This window comes from Zalophus californianus, chromosome 6 (assembly GCF_009762305.2).
Source record: "Zalophus californianus isolate mZalCal1 chromosome 6, mZalCal1.pri.v2, whole genome shotgun sequence".
Taxonomy (NCBI): Eukaryota; Metazoa; Chordata; class Mammalia; order Carnivora; family Otariidae; genus Zalophus; species Zalophus californianus.
In genome coordinates this window covers 145,725,428-145,742,267 of record NC_045600.1, presented here as the reverse complement: position 1 = coordinate 145,742,267, position 16,840 = coordinate 145,725,428, and the positions used below count along the sequence as shown (strand labels likewise).

Genomic DNA, 16,840 nt, shown 5'->3' with positions numbered 1-16,840 from the left:
CCCGTGACGCGGCGCGCCGGCCGAGACAAAAGACCGGGGCCGGGGCCGCCCGGGGCCATGCGAGCCCGAGCCGGCCGCCCGCTGCCCCGGAGGAGCCCGCGCGCCTGTCCCGGCCGCTGCGTGTCCGCCCCGGCCCCGCCCGCAGCCCGGTGGGCGCCGCGCGGCTGAGGGCGGACCCCGGGCCGGGCGGCGGGAGCTGCAGCCGCCCCGCTCCCCGGGCGCGGACCCCGGGCTGCCCCAGGAGCCGGGCCGGGGGCTCGGAGCCTTGCCGAGGCGCGGCGTTGGAGGCCGAGCGCAGCGCCGCCGGAGAGCAGCGGGAGCCCCGCAGGGGCCTCGGAGGTAACTTCGGAGAGCCCCGGACGCGCGGGGCTGGGGCGCACGCGTGCGGGTGTGTGCCCAGGCGACGTGGGTCCGCGAGTGCCCGCGGCTGGGGCGCCGCGCGCGGGGGGCAGTCGGGGCCGGCGGGCGCGCCCCCCTGCCTCGGCGGGACTCCCAGCTCTGCGGGCCGCGGGGCGCGGGGCCCTTGGCGCTGCGCCCTGAGCTTGGTGGAAAAGGTGTTGGGGTGGGGGTGGGGTTGGGGGTGCCGGGCTTGGCCAAACCTGGCGGTGAGATCAGGGATCCGGGAAGGGACCATGCAGTTTGGGCCAAGTTTTCACGGCTGACAATTCGCTTCTAGAAAACGATATTTTTAGGGTTAAATATGTGAGCCATGTGTGCAAAAAGCCTGACACATCAGAGGCGCAAAGTAAGACGGAAAGCTGGACAAGCCCCAGGTGGACCGGCCAGTGCATCCAATTCTTACATTGAGATTTCCAGTCACGTAGAGGTGGAACGGGATCGTTGTTCTTCCCGGGGAGATGAGGATGTTCAACTTCACCTGCCAGAAAGCACAGAAGCCAGGCCTGGGTGTCAGGGAGTGTGCACTCGTATCCTGTCTGATTCATGCATATGCAGCATCCCTACCTGCTCCACCATCCCTGCTAAATCGAGGATTCCGAGTGCTCCTCGCGGGATCAAATCCAGCCAGAGTGATCATCTGTCTGCTCCCCGGGAGTGCCCGGAGCTTCCGGTAGAATTGGAGAAGCTTAACTGTAATAGCGCTCGATCAGCACTGTTCTGCTGGGAAGATTGTAGCTTTGTTAAACTGTTGTGCATACGTTCAATGAAGACCTAAGGGGAGGGAAAAATCCCGAGTCTCTGCTGTAAACAGTAGAGGTCTTAAAAAGCTTTCACCCCATTTCTCGTGTGGATGGGGTGCTTTAACTGGGAGGGGGCAGAGTTTTTGCTCCTGCCCCCACGCTGCGATCTGGAGCTTCGTTGGGGGGGCTCTGCTGTGATTTTATGTATGATGTGAAGAGTTGCCAGGAGTCTGGCAGCAGCTTGTGGGGCGAATTAGGCACCCCTTCCTCCAGCAAACAAGCCGCTGCCGTCACCTGTCTGGATGGACAGGGTCGGTAAATGGCCCTTCTTCCCCTTTCTGGAATCACCGACATCAATGGAGCCTGCCCTGCAGGTGGGAGCCAGCTGACTACTGTGGCCACAGATGTCTTTGGGAATGAGCTCTGGGCCACCGGCTCATTGAGAGCCTGGCTGCAGTATTTCGAGCACTGTTGAAGTGAGAGAAGAGAGTACGAGAGAGCAGGTCGCCTGGCACTGTAGAGAGACTTGCGCTACCCCCGGTTAATGGGCTTTCTTCTTGGGTAGCAGAGGAGGGGGGAGCGGGAGGGGGGAGGCGAGTCTGCAGAAAGAGCAAATGTACAGATTCTTCTTCACTTACGGGAGCCTGGAGGGAAAACCTTAAATGTCTGGTAAATAAAGTCTGATTTTTATTGTGTGTGTCTGAGGTTTGTAGAGATCTGGGACTATGTGGAAATAAATATCAGTTGCCAGGGAAAGAATAGATCAAACAGTTTATTTGCATTTCTGATGCGTTTGGTGAGGAAGTGTTGTACAGCACTTAATACGTGGAAGACAGACAAAGAGTTCTTTGTTGGTGGTATGTTCTTTCTGAGTTTTACATGTATAATGTCTTTTTCCCTGACTAGTGCTAGAGGTAACACTGATGGGACTTTCCAGCTTCTAAAAGCCTTCGTATTTATTAACTCGCTGATACTCCCTCCAAAGCATTTTTGCTCCCCCGAGGTTGGGCTGTCTGTCCTGTCTCTATCCATAGCACACAGGACTGGTCTGGGGGGGGGCGGTTTCTCACTCAGGATTCCCAAAATCAGCCCTGTCTCCAATCTTGACGAATGTGAAGCAGAAAACAGCGTTCCAGCGATGCAGGGCCCGCATTTGATGGCCCTGCTCTCCGCTCCAGCCACGGGGTGATGGGCATTCTCAAACTAGCTGGGAAAAGCTTCCAGATTCCTCTGCAGATCTGTTGCTAAAGCCCCACTCATTCGATTTTCCCACTGACATTTAGATTGTAGTTTTTGGAGCTTACCTATAGACTCAGTGTCCATTAAAAAAAAAAAAAAAAAAAAAGACAAAGAAAAGGAATAGGAACAGCGCTGCAGAGTTTCGAGACAAGCAGAGGGAGTTACCGGCCAGTCTCAGGCACTCTTCTAACTCCTCACATGACCTTGATGAGTGACTTCACTCTCCTCCATGTTTATTTTCATATGTATGAAATGAGAGCGCATCAGGTCAGATCATTAATCCCCCCTCTCTTTCTCTTTTAAAATTAAATCTTATATGACAGTTAAGTACATGGAACAGATTAAAGAGCGGGGAGCAACCTAGCAGCCTGCTCACTCCCAGCCTGACTCCAGAAGCACCCTTCTGGAACCGCTAACGGCTCCCCAGAACACAGTTTGAGGACCCCTGGAAGGCTTCTCTCTAGAACATGGCATATTTTCTCTCTGAGTGCTTGAACCAAAATGGTGTGGTTATGCCGTTCTGTAGGATCAGTGTGTCCCTGGCACCCGCTCCTTCTGGAGGGCTAGCTGTGTCCCCACAATGTGAGCCCCAGAGGACCCTAACTGTTGCAGCCCTAAATTTCCCGAGTCTAGCACTGTGCCCGCCGGGCGAGTGGGTGCTTAGTAGGTCCTTGCTGGATGGATGAGGAGATGAGGAGTTATTTTGGCCGAACGATGACTGATGGATGGCTCGGCTCCACCACTATGTGAATCGTAGGGGGGCGGGGGCTTGGATTTATTTGTTGCTGTCTCTGGTGTCTAGGACACTGGCTGGCTCGTTGTAAGAAAATCTTTAATGGAGTTGGAGCTGTTAATGAGGTCTTTTAGAGTTCCAGCATGGAGGGTGTGGTCCTCCACACACACACCCGCCGTTCCTGGACATCGGGATTCGGTTCACTGCTGACAGTAGCAACTGGAGACACTATCAGATCCCACAGCCTGAGGGCTCACATTCTGGTTCTTCAAACATGGGAGCTCTCTGAGAAAGGGCCAGAAAACTCTCCTCTTGGGGTTTTATGGAGACTTCATTACATAGTCACAATTGACTAAGTCATTGGCCATTGACTCAAGCTCCCAGCCGCTCTCCACTCCCTGGAGATTGGGGATGAGACCAAAAGTTCCAACCCTCTAATTACATGATTGGTCCTCCTGGCAACCAGCCCCAGCCCTCGGGTAGGGCCCAAAAGTCACCTTCATTAATAACAAAACACCCATTTCACTTTTATGGCTCTGAAGCCTTTTCAGGGTCTATGGATGAAGGCAAATATATCTGAGAAATATATATTTTGGTTATCTGAATGACCAAATACATATATATTTTTAAATGATTATATTGCACCTAGGAACAGGATATCTCCAAGAGGTAATAAGCAACATACGTGTGGTTATCCATTCTGTTCATAAATATTCTGACTCTTTCTCTTGCTGAGCCCGCGCGGGATTGCGTTTTCCTGCCTACATGAAGTTAGGTGTGGCCGCGTGCCTTGCTTGGCTAGAGAAGTGTGTATGGGAGCTTTAGGATGTAGAAGCTCCCTCACCGTGCTCTCCCTTTCCCTCTGCTCCAGTGGTAGTGAAAGCTCTAGAAGGTGGCTGCTTCCTCAGTGCGCATTGAAGATGATGTGGAGCACAGACCCTAGCTTACTCATAGTGGACGTGTCGTGTGGAGAAGAGGTAAACTGTTGTGGTTTTGAGCCACTGGAGTCTGGGGACTGTTTGTCACTGCAGCAGAACCTGGCCTATCCTGACGGGTGCAGCACGCACAGGCCTTAGGCTAATGCTGGCTTTGGATGTGATGAGAACCCATCAGAACCCATCAGGAGGGCCAGTGGGTGCTGAGACAGGGTTTCGTGGGGGAATCAGCCACGGGGGTGATCACTGCACTGAGGATGTAGTCATTGGTAGCTAGTCGGAGAGCTCTCTGGTGATATACCCAGGTCGCTCTTTTAGAGAAGGACACTTGATGACCAAAAGCCTGGTGCATAAGCCATAAAATGCTGGTTTAATAGTTTAAGGGGAAGAAAGTGGATCTGATGAATTTGTTCACTGATCAGGGAGATTAGAAGCCAGATAACAAAAAGAAGCTGCTTTGTGATCTTAGAATTAAAGCTGAGGGGTCTGTGGGATGAGCTGAAAGGCCGGTGTCATATGGCTGCGACAGGCTGACACGTCCTTCTTCATCCAGGGTCGAAGGCTGCCTGCCGAGCGGACCACACACGTGTGCACGTGCGTCATTGAATACCATCCTGAGAGTGTGAACTGTCGAACGTGCTCACTGTGTGATTTTTCTGGTGCTCTGGGGGTTCGTTCGTGCATGCCCTCCGCTAATGAGAGCTTTCGTGGCAGCCTTGCCCCCTGGCGTGGCCGTGGGAGCAGCACTGGACCCACCTGCGTCCCTTTGCCTTGAGCGGCTTCCTCCGTGTGTCCTGTCTGCGTCGTCCTTCCCCTCTGCCGTTCCCGTTCTGTGCTGGGAGCCGTCGTGACCTCCCGTGGCTGGTGGGCAGGAGGGCCACACGGAGCCTCTGCGAACACTGGGATTTCGAGAAAGGGAAGTTTTCTGTGGGAAGCTAAACATGCAAGTGTTCTGGTTACTTAAGAGACTTCAGTAAACAGCTGAGAAAACAAACCAAAAAGATCAGCAGAGCAGTAGGGTCGGTGGGAAGCCTGTGAGTATGACGCCCGGAGACGTCGTGGAAGCCGGCCCGGCGTCAACACTGCTGAGAAGCCACCAGGAGACACGAGGAGCGGGCAGTGCACCGAGCTGAGGAAGGTGGGAAGTCGTTCCTCAGTGTGCGGGCGGCGGGGGGCAGGGGGTGGATGTGGAGCGGGCAGCGAGTGGGGTGGGCACAGATGAAGAAGGGGCGTGGACGGTGGGCTGTGGGCTCTTCCTCTTTGTCCCCATGGCTGTCGGAGCCTGCCCTGCGCCGTGCTAACAGCCCGTCTGCTGGGCTGCCCCTCCCGCTAGGCTGGGAGACCCTGGAGGGCTGGGACAGCCCCGGTCATCGTGTTGCCCTGGGACTAGCATGGTGTCTGGCACAGGCTGGGCAGCTCGGGGCGCGCCGTCAGGTGAGGGAGGGAATAGATGGCCCGCCGCAGGGACTCGCAGGGCTCTCTGCAGGGATGCGGAAGGCCTGACTCTCCAGCGGCCACAGGAAGGAAGAAAGTATCATGATTCTGTCCCCCCACAAGCTTGGTCTGAGTCTACTGCCTGGTGTGGCCACCGGAAAGATCCTCAGATCCAGGCTGAGGGAGGGGCCGTGTGTTCTGCCCGCCAGGGTAAGGAAGCTTTACTTGAGAAGCACGTGAGCCAATCGGGAATTATTTAAAGGAGAACCACGGGTCATCGGCAGCAAGGTGTGACTCGTCCAGAATTCCCAAGCAGCTGCCTACCATCCCAGAGCCTCTTGGGGATCTTCATGAATATGGACTTCCAGGCTTTGCCCAGTCGGAATGTCTGGCCTAAGAACTGAGCCTGGGTTTACCCCACATTTTACGAGTGTGGTGGTGAGTTGCCTGAGGAGGGGCACCCGGGTTTGAGCGGACATTATGAGTCACGGAACGCACCTTGCAGCCGCGCCCCATCAACGGGAAGGATGCGGTGGTTGCAGAGCGCCGCGGAGTGGCTGGTCGGGGGAGGGCTGCCCTTGGCAAGAAGGAGAGGCTGCCTGCTCTCAGGGGCCACCACGGCCACCGGCTCGGGTCAGGGGTGCCGTGAGCTCCAGGAATGGGGAGGGGGACGAGGCAATGCGGCCGGCCATGTGTCTGGGATTTTAGGACGTGTATCAGGATTTCGGCCCGGGGAGTCCTTACTCACATCCCCAGCAATATTCTCATTCCCCTCGGTTGGTGGTCAATAGAGGTACCCACTCTATTTTAGGATGTATTTTATCCATTAAGGCAAAGCATTCGCCTTCGGAGAAGGCCGGCAGGCTTCCAGGGATGTCTACTGTACGTGCGAAAACGTGGAGGGGATGAGCCTTCCCTTCCCCCCGTGTGCTCGGGTGGCTGGGGATTCAGGGCCCCTGGTCAAGGCCCCGATGGGAGGCCCAGTAAGGAACAGCCCCCAAAGCTGCCTGCGGGCCAGCCCCTAAAACTTCTGACCACGTTACCTTACACGCAGAAGGGGCCTCGCAGACGTGAGGAAGTTAAGGGGATCATCCCGGCTGTCTGGGGGCCGGGGTTTATCGCTACAGCCTGTGAATGGAGAGGAGAAGGCGGGGGGGGGGGGGGTCGTAGACGGAGCAGAGATGGGAGCCATGCACTGCTAGCTTTGGAGATGGAGGAAGGGGCCCAGAGTCCAGAAACCAGGGAGACCGCAAGGAAAGGGATTCTTCCCTGGAGCCCCGGGGAGAAAGGCCGCCCTGCCGATTGGTGGATTTTTGCCCCGTGAAGCCCCCTGTGGGCTTGTTACATCTGACACTCTCAGATGGCAGATCCGGTGGTGTTAAGCCACTTGTTGTGGTGATGTGCTAGAGCGGCAGAAAGAAGCTGATACAGGACGACGTTCGAGATGATCCGTATTTGCCACCAAAGTAGGGGGAGGCAGAACCAGAGGCGGAGCTTTACCTGACTTCTGGAGAATCTGCAGGGATCTTCACCTTGGTCAGTGTTTCTCGAATCCTAGAACTCTACCCTCTTGAAAGGGCTGAACCCATGGATCCCCGTTTGGGAGACACAGCGGCAGAAGTTCAACACGGTCGCCAAAGCACGTCAGGCTCAGAAAGCACAGAGCTAGACCCGGTTTTCAGGCAGCCACTCATGGGATCCGGGATATGCATTTGGATTTATCGCTGGAGTGAAAACAAATAGTTAACACAAATTAAAACATAGAAAGTGTATTCAGGGAGTATACGCAGGGAAGGTTGGAAACACTTTCCTAGGTAAGAAATGAACTGGGGATGTCTTGTACCAAGAGGCAACATTTTGGCTTCCCAGCCTCCCACCCCACCCCGCCAAATGCTGTCTGTCTGTACGTCTCCATTCGACCGCCATCATCTGGTCCAGGGCCTCACCTCTTCCTGGAAGGTCAAAGGGAGAAGGCTGGTCTGGGGACGATTTCAGGCAGAGGGCAAGTTAAGGGACCTCCTACTCATTACTAATATTTTGCCCTAAAATGAGACACAAGTGATGCGTGAGCATTAGGAAGCTATTTTTGGAGACATTTTGATAAAGAAAGTAATCATCTTGGAGCTAAATATTGTATCAGAGATAATATACTAATACATCCTGTTTCTTAGCATACCATATTTTATAAAGTGCCTCCATAAGCAGCCAAACGTGCCACTCATGCTTCTGCCCCAGGGCCTTTGCACTAGCTGTTCCTGCCAACTTGGACACTCGCCTTCCTCCCTGCGGATGGAAAGTCGGTACATGGCTTGTTTCATCCATATCTGGGGACTTCATTCAAATGCAGTCTTTCGTCCGAGGACCTCTCTGACCATCTTCTTTAAAATTGCCCCGTTCTTTCTGCTCTCCTCTCTTTTTCTCCATAACACTCTGTACCTCTACCGTACTGTGTGTTTTACTTGTTTATTTTGTTTATTATCTATCTACCCACCTAGAATATAAGCTTACTAGGGTATTTTTGTTTTGTTTTGGTCTGCCCTGTAACCTGCTGTATTTCCACTAAAATAGTGCCTGGTACATGCCAGTTCCAAAACGAGTATCTTCTGAATGAAAAAAAGGATGTCTCATTTGACCCTCTTGGTGATCCCAGGAGGAGGAAGTGATACCTTCCTTTTCTAGATGAGAAAGCCAAAGATCAGAGGTGCTAATTTACTCCCCAATTTATGTGTCTGGGATCCACCTGCAAATCTTTTCCTCTTTATTTTTCATTAGAAAATGAGATATTCAGAACATTTAAATAATACGGACCTGAACAAAAGGAGGAAAAAAGCACCAGGGACAATTATTACTAGTTTTGCCATATAGAAGGTGTTATATATAGACAATTTTACATCACATTACAGTATACCATTAGTTGCATGCTTTTTTTTACTTAAGAATATGCCATTAATATTAAATGTGTCAATAAACATATATTTGCAACATGATTTATTAATTGCTGCATGGTATTTCAGCATATTGATGTGCTACAATCTTACACGACCAGTTGGATATAAAGTTTATTGGTGATACTTTCTTCTTATAGGCAACATGGAAGAGAATGTATTTGTAGCCTTTTTTTTTTCTTTTTATACATATATGATGATTTCCTTTGGAGAAAGCCTTAGAAGTATGGATTTGTTTCATTTAAAAATAGGTATATTTTCATTTTAGGTGTTAAGTTTTATTTTGAATTTTACTGCGGATTACTTCCTGTAATAGTCACACAGGTGTGTACCTCTCCAGTGATACACGGGGGTGCCTTTTTTCCCACAACCCCCCATAATGGTATGAGCCTTCTTAACCATTACCAATCCAGCAGGTGAAAAGCCCATGTCTTGTACTGTTTCTCCACCTCATAAAGAAAATATCATTTAAAATACTTTCTTTTGATTTATAAATTATAAGGTAGTCAAAGTGCTGTTTTAGTTTGCTTTACTGATTATGATGTGTATTATTTTCTTTGCCTTTCTTTCTTTGTAAATTCACTATTTTTTCTTTTCGGCTGTTGCTTCTTTCCTATTAGTATTTAGAGCTTTCGATAAGATGCCAAAAGCTTCTGCATTCTGTTTTTTTTTTCTTTCAATTTTTGTGACGTTTATTGGCATTGTAAGTAAGTCATTTCCATTTATCCTAGCTGATCAGTCTTTTCCTCCCTGATTTCAGATTCTGGAATCTCGTACGGAAGATGCTTACACGACTTCGCATTATCTAAATCCCGACTAAAATTGCCTTCTTTTTATTTTATCCGTAATTTCCTTTTGTGTATGGCAAGGACTGAGAGCCAACTTAATTTTTTACCAATTGGTTAACCAGTTATTCCAATAATACTTAACTATTGATGCATTTACGTTCTACTGAATAAACCATGGTTTTCTCATTGACTTGAAAGGCTACCTTCGTACCTTCAGTCCTTACGTACCTTCAAGTCAAGAAATCATTCTCCAGTGATTTGTCTGTCAAATCATAATTACAAGGGCTTGTAGTTTGGCTATCCGAATAGATTGCCACTGTACCGGAACAGTTAACTAAGTATCGCAAAGCAAATAACTTGACAGTGTTCCCTCCAGCACACGGGCCCTCTCACCATAAAAATGCAAAGACAATGAAGCATGAACAACAGCAAAACACTGTCCTGTCGATTTTCTTAGTTACTCACCTTTACAGTCTCATTTATAAAAATTTTCTTTTGGGAGCATCTGGGCAACTCAGTCGATTGAGTGTCCGACTCTTGATCTCAGCTCAGGTCTTGATCTTAGGGTTGTGAGTTCAAGCCCCACATTGGGTTCCATGCTGGGTGTGGAGCCTACTTACATTTTTTTTTTCTTTTCTTTTGGCTCCATTTTTGACAGGTCTAAGTGGGAACCTGTTTTCCTAGTTTTTAAAATGTACTTTACCTTTTAATTAATACGTATTTTTAAAAAGTGAATAAAAGGACTGAACATAACCTAAGAGATGTCCATCTACCACTGAGATTAAGTAGGAGTTCACATTTGATCATTTTTGCTTCCCTGCTTTTTTTTTTTTTTTTTTTTTAAGGAAACAGTATGTGAAAGTTCATGTTCTACTTGCCACTCCTTGTGTTTCGATCCCCTGCTCTTCACCCCACTGGTGAGGGAGATTCTCCTCCTAGGGTTATGGGGATGGCCATGTACAAAACACCTGATGTTGGCCAAATGAAATTGAGAGCAGTTTATTAATCACATATTCACAACCCAGAGGAGGAGGACTCAGGGCACACAGTGTCTGAACTTGGGTCTTTGCAAGGCTAGGCGTTGTAGTGACAAGAGGGTGAAGTGACCCCTGGATCCTGTGGGATGCTGTGATTGGCTTGTTTGAATAATTCCGTGGCTGGCAAGTTATTAACACTTGCTCCTCAGCGACACGTAGATGCTGTGCCTGATCCTCTTGATAAGGAGGGCTGTTTGGTTAGGGGATCTTCTCTGCAGGAGCAGAGTGTGAAGGCCATCTGAGGCCCTCCTGGTTTCACCAGATGTCAGGGCAGCACATAATGCTGGGCCTTCATTTTAGGCCTTATACCACATCTTCCTACCTCCCCTCTCTTTCTTCAAAGGAAACCGCTATCCCAAACCTGACATATTTCATTTCCATATATGTATTCATATTATCCTTTTTCTATAAATATTCCAAAACAATCTATTTTTTTCAAATTACATCAGTGATAGGACACATCCATTTGCAACTTTCCTTTCCACACACTTTTGTGTTTTTGAAGTTTATCCTTAAATTTATTGTAAATAAATTCATTCACATTAGCTGCTGTACAGTATCAATTATATGAGAAACCCATGTTTACCTCTTCCCCCACTGTACCCTTTTGCTATTAAAAAGTGTTTTAATAAGCAGTTTTGCTGCCTTATGAACCCATGTGAATGTTTATCTTGGTATATAACTAGAGGTAGATTTGGAGGGCAGTAGGATTTGCTTATCTTGAGCTTTATCTGTATTGCCAAATTGCTCACCCTTTGCCAGGCACTCATGCATACAACTCAGTCATGTGATGTTGGTACTATTATCGTCCCCATTTTCAGCTGAGGAAACTGAGACACAGAGAGACTAATAATGCTCAAGTCACCCAGCTAGTAAGTGGAAGAGCTTGGATTTAAATTTGGGTAACTTGGCTCCAGAGTCTATGATCTTTAACTATTGTACCATTCTGCCTATAACAAATACCAACTGTATTCTGATTTGGTTTTGGCTGATATTGTCTTATTTCATCCTTATACTTTCAACCCTTCTGTGACAACATGTTTAGGTATATTTCTTATAGGTGGCATTTGGCTGTAATTTTTTTTTAATCCAATTTAAGAGACACAGTCTTTTTAACTGGTAAATTTAGCCTGTTTACATGTATTGTGATTTGATGTATTTGGAAATATTTCTGTCATCTTGTGATTTTTGCTTATCTTTGTCATTGCTTCTTTCTTTCTTTGATTTCTGATCTTCTATTAATTGATTGAGCTTTTATTTATTCTGTTTTCTCTACACTAGTTTAGAAGTTCTTCATTAAGTTCTATAATTTATTCCTGTTCTATTGGTGGTTATCCATAAATTGTTTTCTAATATACATTTTTTTGAATTAACATCTAAATTTATTTAACATCCTTTTCCTCCTCTGGAGAACACCAGATAATGCTTAGGGAGTTTTAACCATGATCACCATCCCCCTTCCATCTTAGCTTCAAAATTAGTCATTAATATGGTTTTATACAGTTGGTATGTGTTTAGCATTAATTGCATGTTTACTACTTTCTTTTTTCTGGATTTGTTTTTTTTTCTGAAGGAGCTCCTTTAGTAGTTTTTACAGTGAGGAATGTGTCTTCAGTTTTAATTTTTATTTATGAATAATGGGTTTTTCTGGTGATCGAATTATAAACTATAAGTCATTTTTCCTTAGAACTTTAAGAATTTTGTGTCTATCTCTTCTAGTTTTTCCTTTTTTTTTAAACTCTAAAGGGACCAAGAATTCTGGACATCTGTTCATGGACTACACACACAATGTGGATTTTATAAATAGACCTCAGTTTATCTAAAAGATGCCCCAAATTACAATCTCATCTTTATATAACAGAATAATCCCTTTAAAATTTTTCTTATTTTATCATTTTTTAACAAGATTTATTTATTTCAGAGAGAGGGAGAGCAAGAACATGAGCAGGAGGGGCAGAGAGAGAGGGAGAAAGAATCCCAAGCAAACTCTGTGCTAAGCACAGAACTGGATAGGAGCCTTGATCTCACAACACTGAGATCATGACCTTAGCTGAAACCAGGAGTTGGACACTTAACTGATTGTGTCACCAGTTGCTGCAGTCCCTTTTTTTTTAATTCTTGAAAAAATCTGTTTTTAGTTTTATTCTTTTCTCGGTTAAGTCATTCCCTCCTCGCACTGCCTCAACCATTTTAAAGCTTTCTCTCTGCTTCGGGTATTCTTCAGTTTCAATATGGTATGTTTTGCTGTTTAAGGGTAAATTTATTTTTATAGGTCTTATTTGCAGTTTCTCTTTGAATTTGAGGATTCATGTTTTTCAATTCTTGAACATTTCTAGACATTGTTATTTTGATATTGACTTTACACAATCCTCTCTTATCTCTCCCGGAATTCTTGTTAGGCATTTGTTAAAATTTCTCCTTTGCTCTATGTCTTTTCACCCTGATTTCGTATTTTTAAAATCTTTGTATTTTTCTATGCTACATGCTGATTGATTCCTTTAGATCTGTCTTCCAGTTTACTATTTTTCTCGTTGCTTATGCTAATATGTTATTTGATCTGTCTATTGTGATTTTTATTTCAGTGATTATTTTTAATTTCTAGGGGTACTATTTAGTTTTTTCCAGGTCTCTGTGTTCTTTTTTTTCACAATGTCTTATTTTATTTGGATTTCCAAAGATTTTAAGATATCTCTACCTATTCAAAATATATTTACAGCTTTTTTAAGATTGGCATTCCATTTTGTGACATTCTTAAGATTGCTATTCCATTTTGTGAAGTTCTTCGAGTCCTAATGGTCCTGATTATTTTGTATTTGATGACTCTTACTCCCTGTTGAATATTTCCTCTTGTGTGTTGTAATTTTTTCAGTTAGTGTGTGTGGCTTCTTATCTCTGCAGGGCATCATCAATCGTCCAGAGTGGTTTTGCTTTTGTTTTGCTTGCATCCAAGGATATCATCAGCATGGAGCCAATATCATATTAATTTCTTTGCTCAAGAGTTCTTGAACCCTATGGCAACATAAATTTTGGCCCCAAAGCATTTAAGGCAATGCCCTGATTTACATTTTAGGGAGTAACCTTTTACTCTATTTAACTCAGAGGCTGACAAGTTTCCTTGTTTCCTGAGCTCATGAGCAGGTTTTCTCTGTATTTCATATTTTCATGCAGAGTTAGAGAATAGTCCTTCAGGGGTCCTAGCTCCAGGCAGACATCCATTTTCCCACTCGCCATCTGGTGGAGGCCTCTTCTATCCTAACTCAGTGGAAACCACCTGCCCCACCTTTCCCACAGCAGCCACATTACCAACGCTCCTGCTCACCCTGTGATTTTTCTCTGTTTCTGGCACCTGGACATTTACCTGGCTTTCTCCCAAACCTAGCTGCACATGTTTAAAAAAATGTATTTTATTCAGCATTTGTAGGTGTTCATAATGGAAGATTTTTCACATTTTCTAAGCTTGCCTTCTCACCAGACCTGGAATTTGCTTCATAATGTCCTGGCTTCTTAGTCAAGGACTTTGCACCAGGGTTGAGCTCGGGGTGGGGAATACATCTGGGCAAACAGAAGGACAGCCCCTCCCAACTCCTCGCTGCCCTCTTTAGTAGATTTTGTGGAGGAAAGCTGCCTCTGGGAGAGAAAGGGGTCTCCATTCAGTTCGACATTTTGTTATAGGTGACGCGAGGAAATGTGGAATTTCCCAACCACACGTTTCCAATTCCTCACATAATGCCTCCCTTTTACAGTTTCCCTGAATCCATAATTATATTGAATCACAGCAGTAAACACCATCCTGGAAACAAACAACATCCCAAACCACAAGCAGGCCAACACTCAGGCAGGAATTACACAGAGGCTGCAGGGAAACTGTTCTGTGTGTGCTCTCCATGCGAGTGAAGTGGGAACACCGCCTCTACTTTCCATCGCTGCCTGCCATTTTGGCTTCTGAACCATCGATATATGACTGGCGTGTGGGAAAGCCTGAATCAGAACACTTCATAACAAAGTTTTGCTAATCCGATTGAAGGTCTGTATCATTCGTTCTCACCAGATTTGAGGGTTGTTGGCAGAAGGGAAGATGAAATCTGTAAAGCAGTTGGTGGAGTCCAGACAACTGAGTTCTGTCCAGAGCTCCACACAGCAACCCTGTGAGCTGTGGCCCCAGAGCGTACCTCCTTTTTTTCTGCTCTGTTTTGGTCAACACCTGATGTCAGCACTATGAGCTCTGAAAAATGCATAAGGCTATGAGAAGGTGAAGGTTCACTTTAGCCTCACGGACCAGACAGCAACAACATTCATCATGGCCAGAGTGGGACATGTGAGGGGGTGGGGAAAACATCAGGCATCTGGGTCCTGCCCTTCCCAGAACCACAGACTGGAAACAGCCTTGGATCGGAGTCAGAAGAGCCTAGAACAGGCTGTGTAGATCAGGTGGTGTTCAAGGGGAAGACAGTGTGGGTCCGTCTGTGCATCCTGTGGGCTGAGTGCTCACCCCAACACGCAGGCCTGGTGTTCTCAGCTCCCACTGCCCACAGGATCAAGTCCATAAGCCGCCCGGTAGCCCAGCACCCGCCTGCTCTGAATTCCCTGCTTGTGCAGCTTCACCTCCCTCTCTCCATCCTCACCAAACAGACTCTGCCCTGCCGCCACTTTGCACCTGCTGTCCTCTGCCTGGAACCCCTGCTCTGTCCCCTCCCAGGCCAGCAGCCTCCTCCTCAGTCTTTGTGGCTATTGACAATGGCCTCCTCCTCCTCCTTGAAGCTGGCTTTCCCCTTTCCCCATGGCTGGAACTCACCTCACCTAGGCCAGGCTCCCAGCCCCTTGTTTATGCTTCTCTGACACCTGACACGATCACAACTGGACACTTGTGAACACAGGCTAGGTGTCAGGAGCCCCGCATCCTGGGGCCAGTTCTGCCACGAATTCCACATGCCTTTGAAAAACTATGGCAGTGGGCTCAGTTTTCCTGGAGAGGCTTAGCCTGAGCGCTGGCTGTGGTCCCACCAGCCCCAACCCCAATGGCCATGGGCTCCCAGCTATGTGAGCACACAGTCATGTTCACACTGGTGCTCAGGGGTGTGAAGGGCTGCGTGCCTGCAGAGTCCTCCAGGAGACTTGGGGCAGGTGCGCGGGGTGGCGGCCTTGCTGTGCAGAGAGTGATGGGTTGAGGGGACACCCCATCTCTGACCTCTGGCCCTCAGAGCTTCCTCAGGGCACCGGGTTATGAACTCCCCTCTTTTTAGAAAAAGGATGAACGATGAGCTCCACAGCCAACTTGTTATTTCCCTTCTGGTGGTGTGAACTCCAGATGGAGGCAGGAACTCAGGGTTTGTGAGGGTCCAGGACAGAGTTTTCCGTGGCGGGAAACTGAGAGTGTCTGGAGATGCTGAGCAGGTGAGGATGGACGTGCCAGATGCTACTTTGGGCAGGCGTGCCTTGCTCTGTGTGTGTAGAATGGAGTCATTGTCAAAAACTATTCATGTCGGCCTCCCCCATGACGTGCAGAAGGCCTGTGGGACAGGAGCCGGCTGAGACCCAGACTCGGCACCAGGCGTTGCCACACCGCCCGTGGGTGACTGTGGTCCTTTGTTGTTGGCTGTCACTTGGAAGGCATGTCATTGTGTCGGGTGCCCTTGTTAATTAAACTTGCTGTTACAGGGGAGGAGACTGAGGCTGGGGGCTGTAGGTAGCCGGCCCAAGGTCACATAGCTGTGGACAGGCAGGGCTGGGATCTGAGCCCCAAACCTTTGGTTTCGCCGCCTCTCACAAACCCAGGACTTCCACTTCCAAATGGGGTTTCTCACCCCCTCGGCCCGAAGGCCCACACTTCAGAAGTGTCTGGGTGGCTTTAAAAAGACCCTGTTCTGGACCCCTCCCTGGAATTCCAACCCCGTGGGTCCTGGGTCCTGGGGGCCACATCTCCGTATGCTTTAATCCCTCCCAAGCACGTCTGTCCCATGTGAGAAATGCTGTCCCCTGGCTCGGGCAGAGGGCTGCTGACCAGTGAGGAGGACCCGGCTAACTTAAACTCTGAGATCAGTGAGGGGTGGGGGAAGAGAGGCTGCTGGAGGGACCCTGGAAGGGAAGCAGGATTCCAGGCCTGGGAGATGCAAAGCACCTGCAGGGATGTAGGAGGGGAGGCCTGGGCCCAGGGGTTGGGCTGGGCAGTCACGTGGGGCTGGACGGGGTCCCCTGACCGGGTCCCCTGATGGGGTCTGATTTCCAGATGCCCAGCTGCTCATGGGTTCCTGTGCCAGCCTCCCTGCCTATGGGGCTCATGGCCACTGCTCTTCGAGTAGCCCCTGGGTCCTGCTTACCGTGACTCATGACACATCTGTGGTTGGCAGGTGGGGGGTCTGCCTCCCAGACGCAAGATGACTGCTGCGTATGTTGGTCTCCTGGCCTTTTCTCAAAATAGGCATTGGGTTGTGCTGGGAGCTAAAAATATTCAAACCCTGAGGGACCTGCCGAGAGAACTAAGAAAGAGCCTGGATGAGCGGTGTGTGTGTGAGTGCATGTGAGTGCGTGTCTGTGTCAGTGTGAACATACGCCTGAGCGTGTGAGTGTGTCTCCATGTGTTTCGGTGTGTTCGT

The 16,840-nt window shown here is 48.4% G+C and overlaps 1 protein-coding gene across 1 annotated transcript in view; it reads left to right on the top strand.

Annotated features, from left to right (window-relative positions):
* The first annotated feature begins 307 nt into the window (after window positions 1-307).
* MINAR1 (membrane integral NOTCH2 associated receptor 1) overlaps window positions 308-16,840 on the top strand; it is a 32,459-nt gene continuing 15,926 nt past the window's right edge. Inside the window, exon 1 of the mRNA XM_027568823.2 lies at window positions 308-339. The gene's annotated coding sequence lies outside the window, so the exon portion shown is untranslated. The remainder of the gene's footprint in view (window positions 340-16,840) is intronic.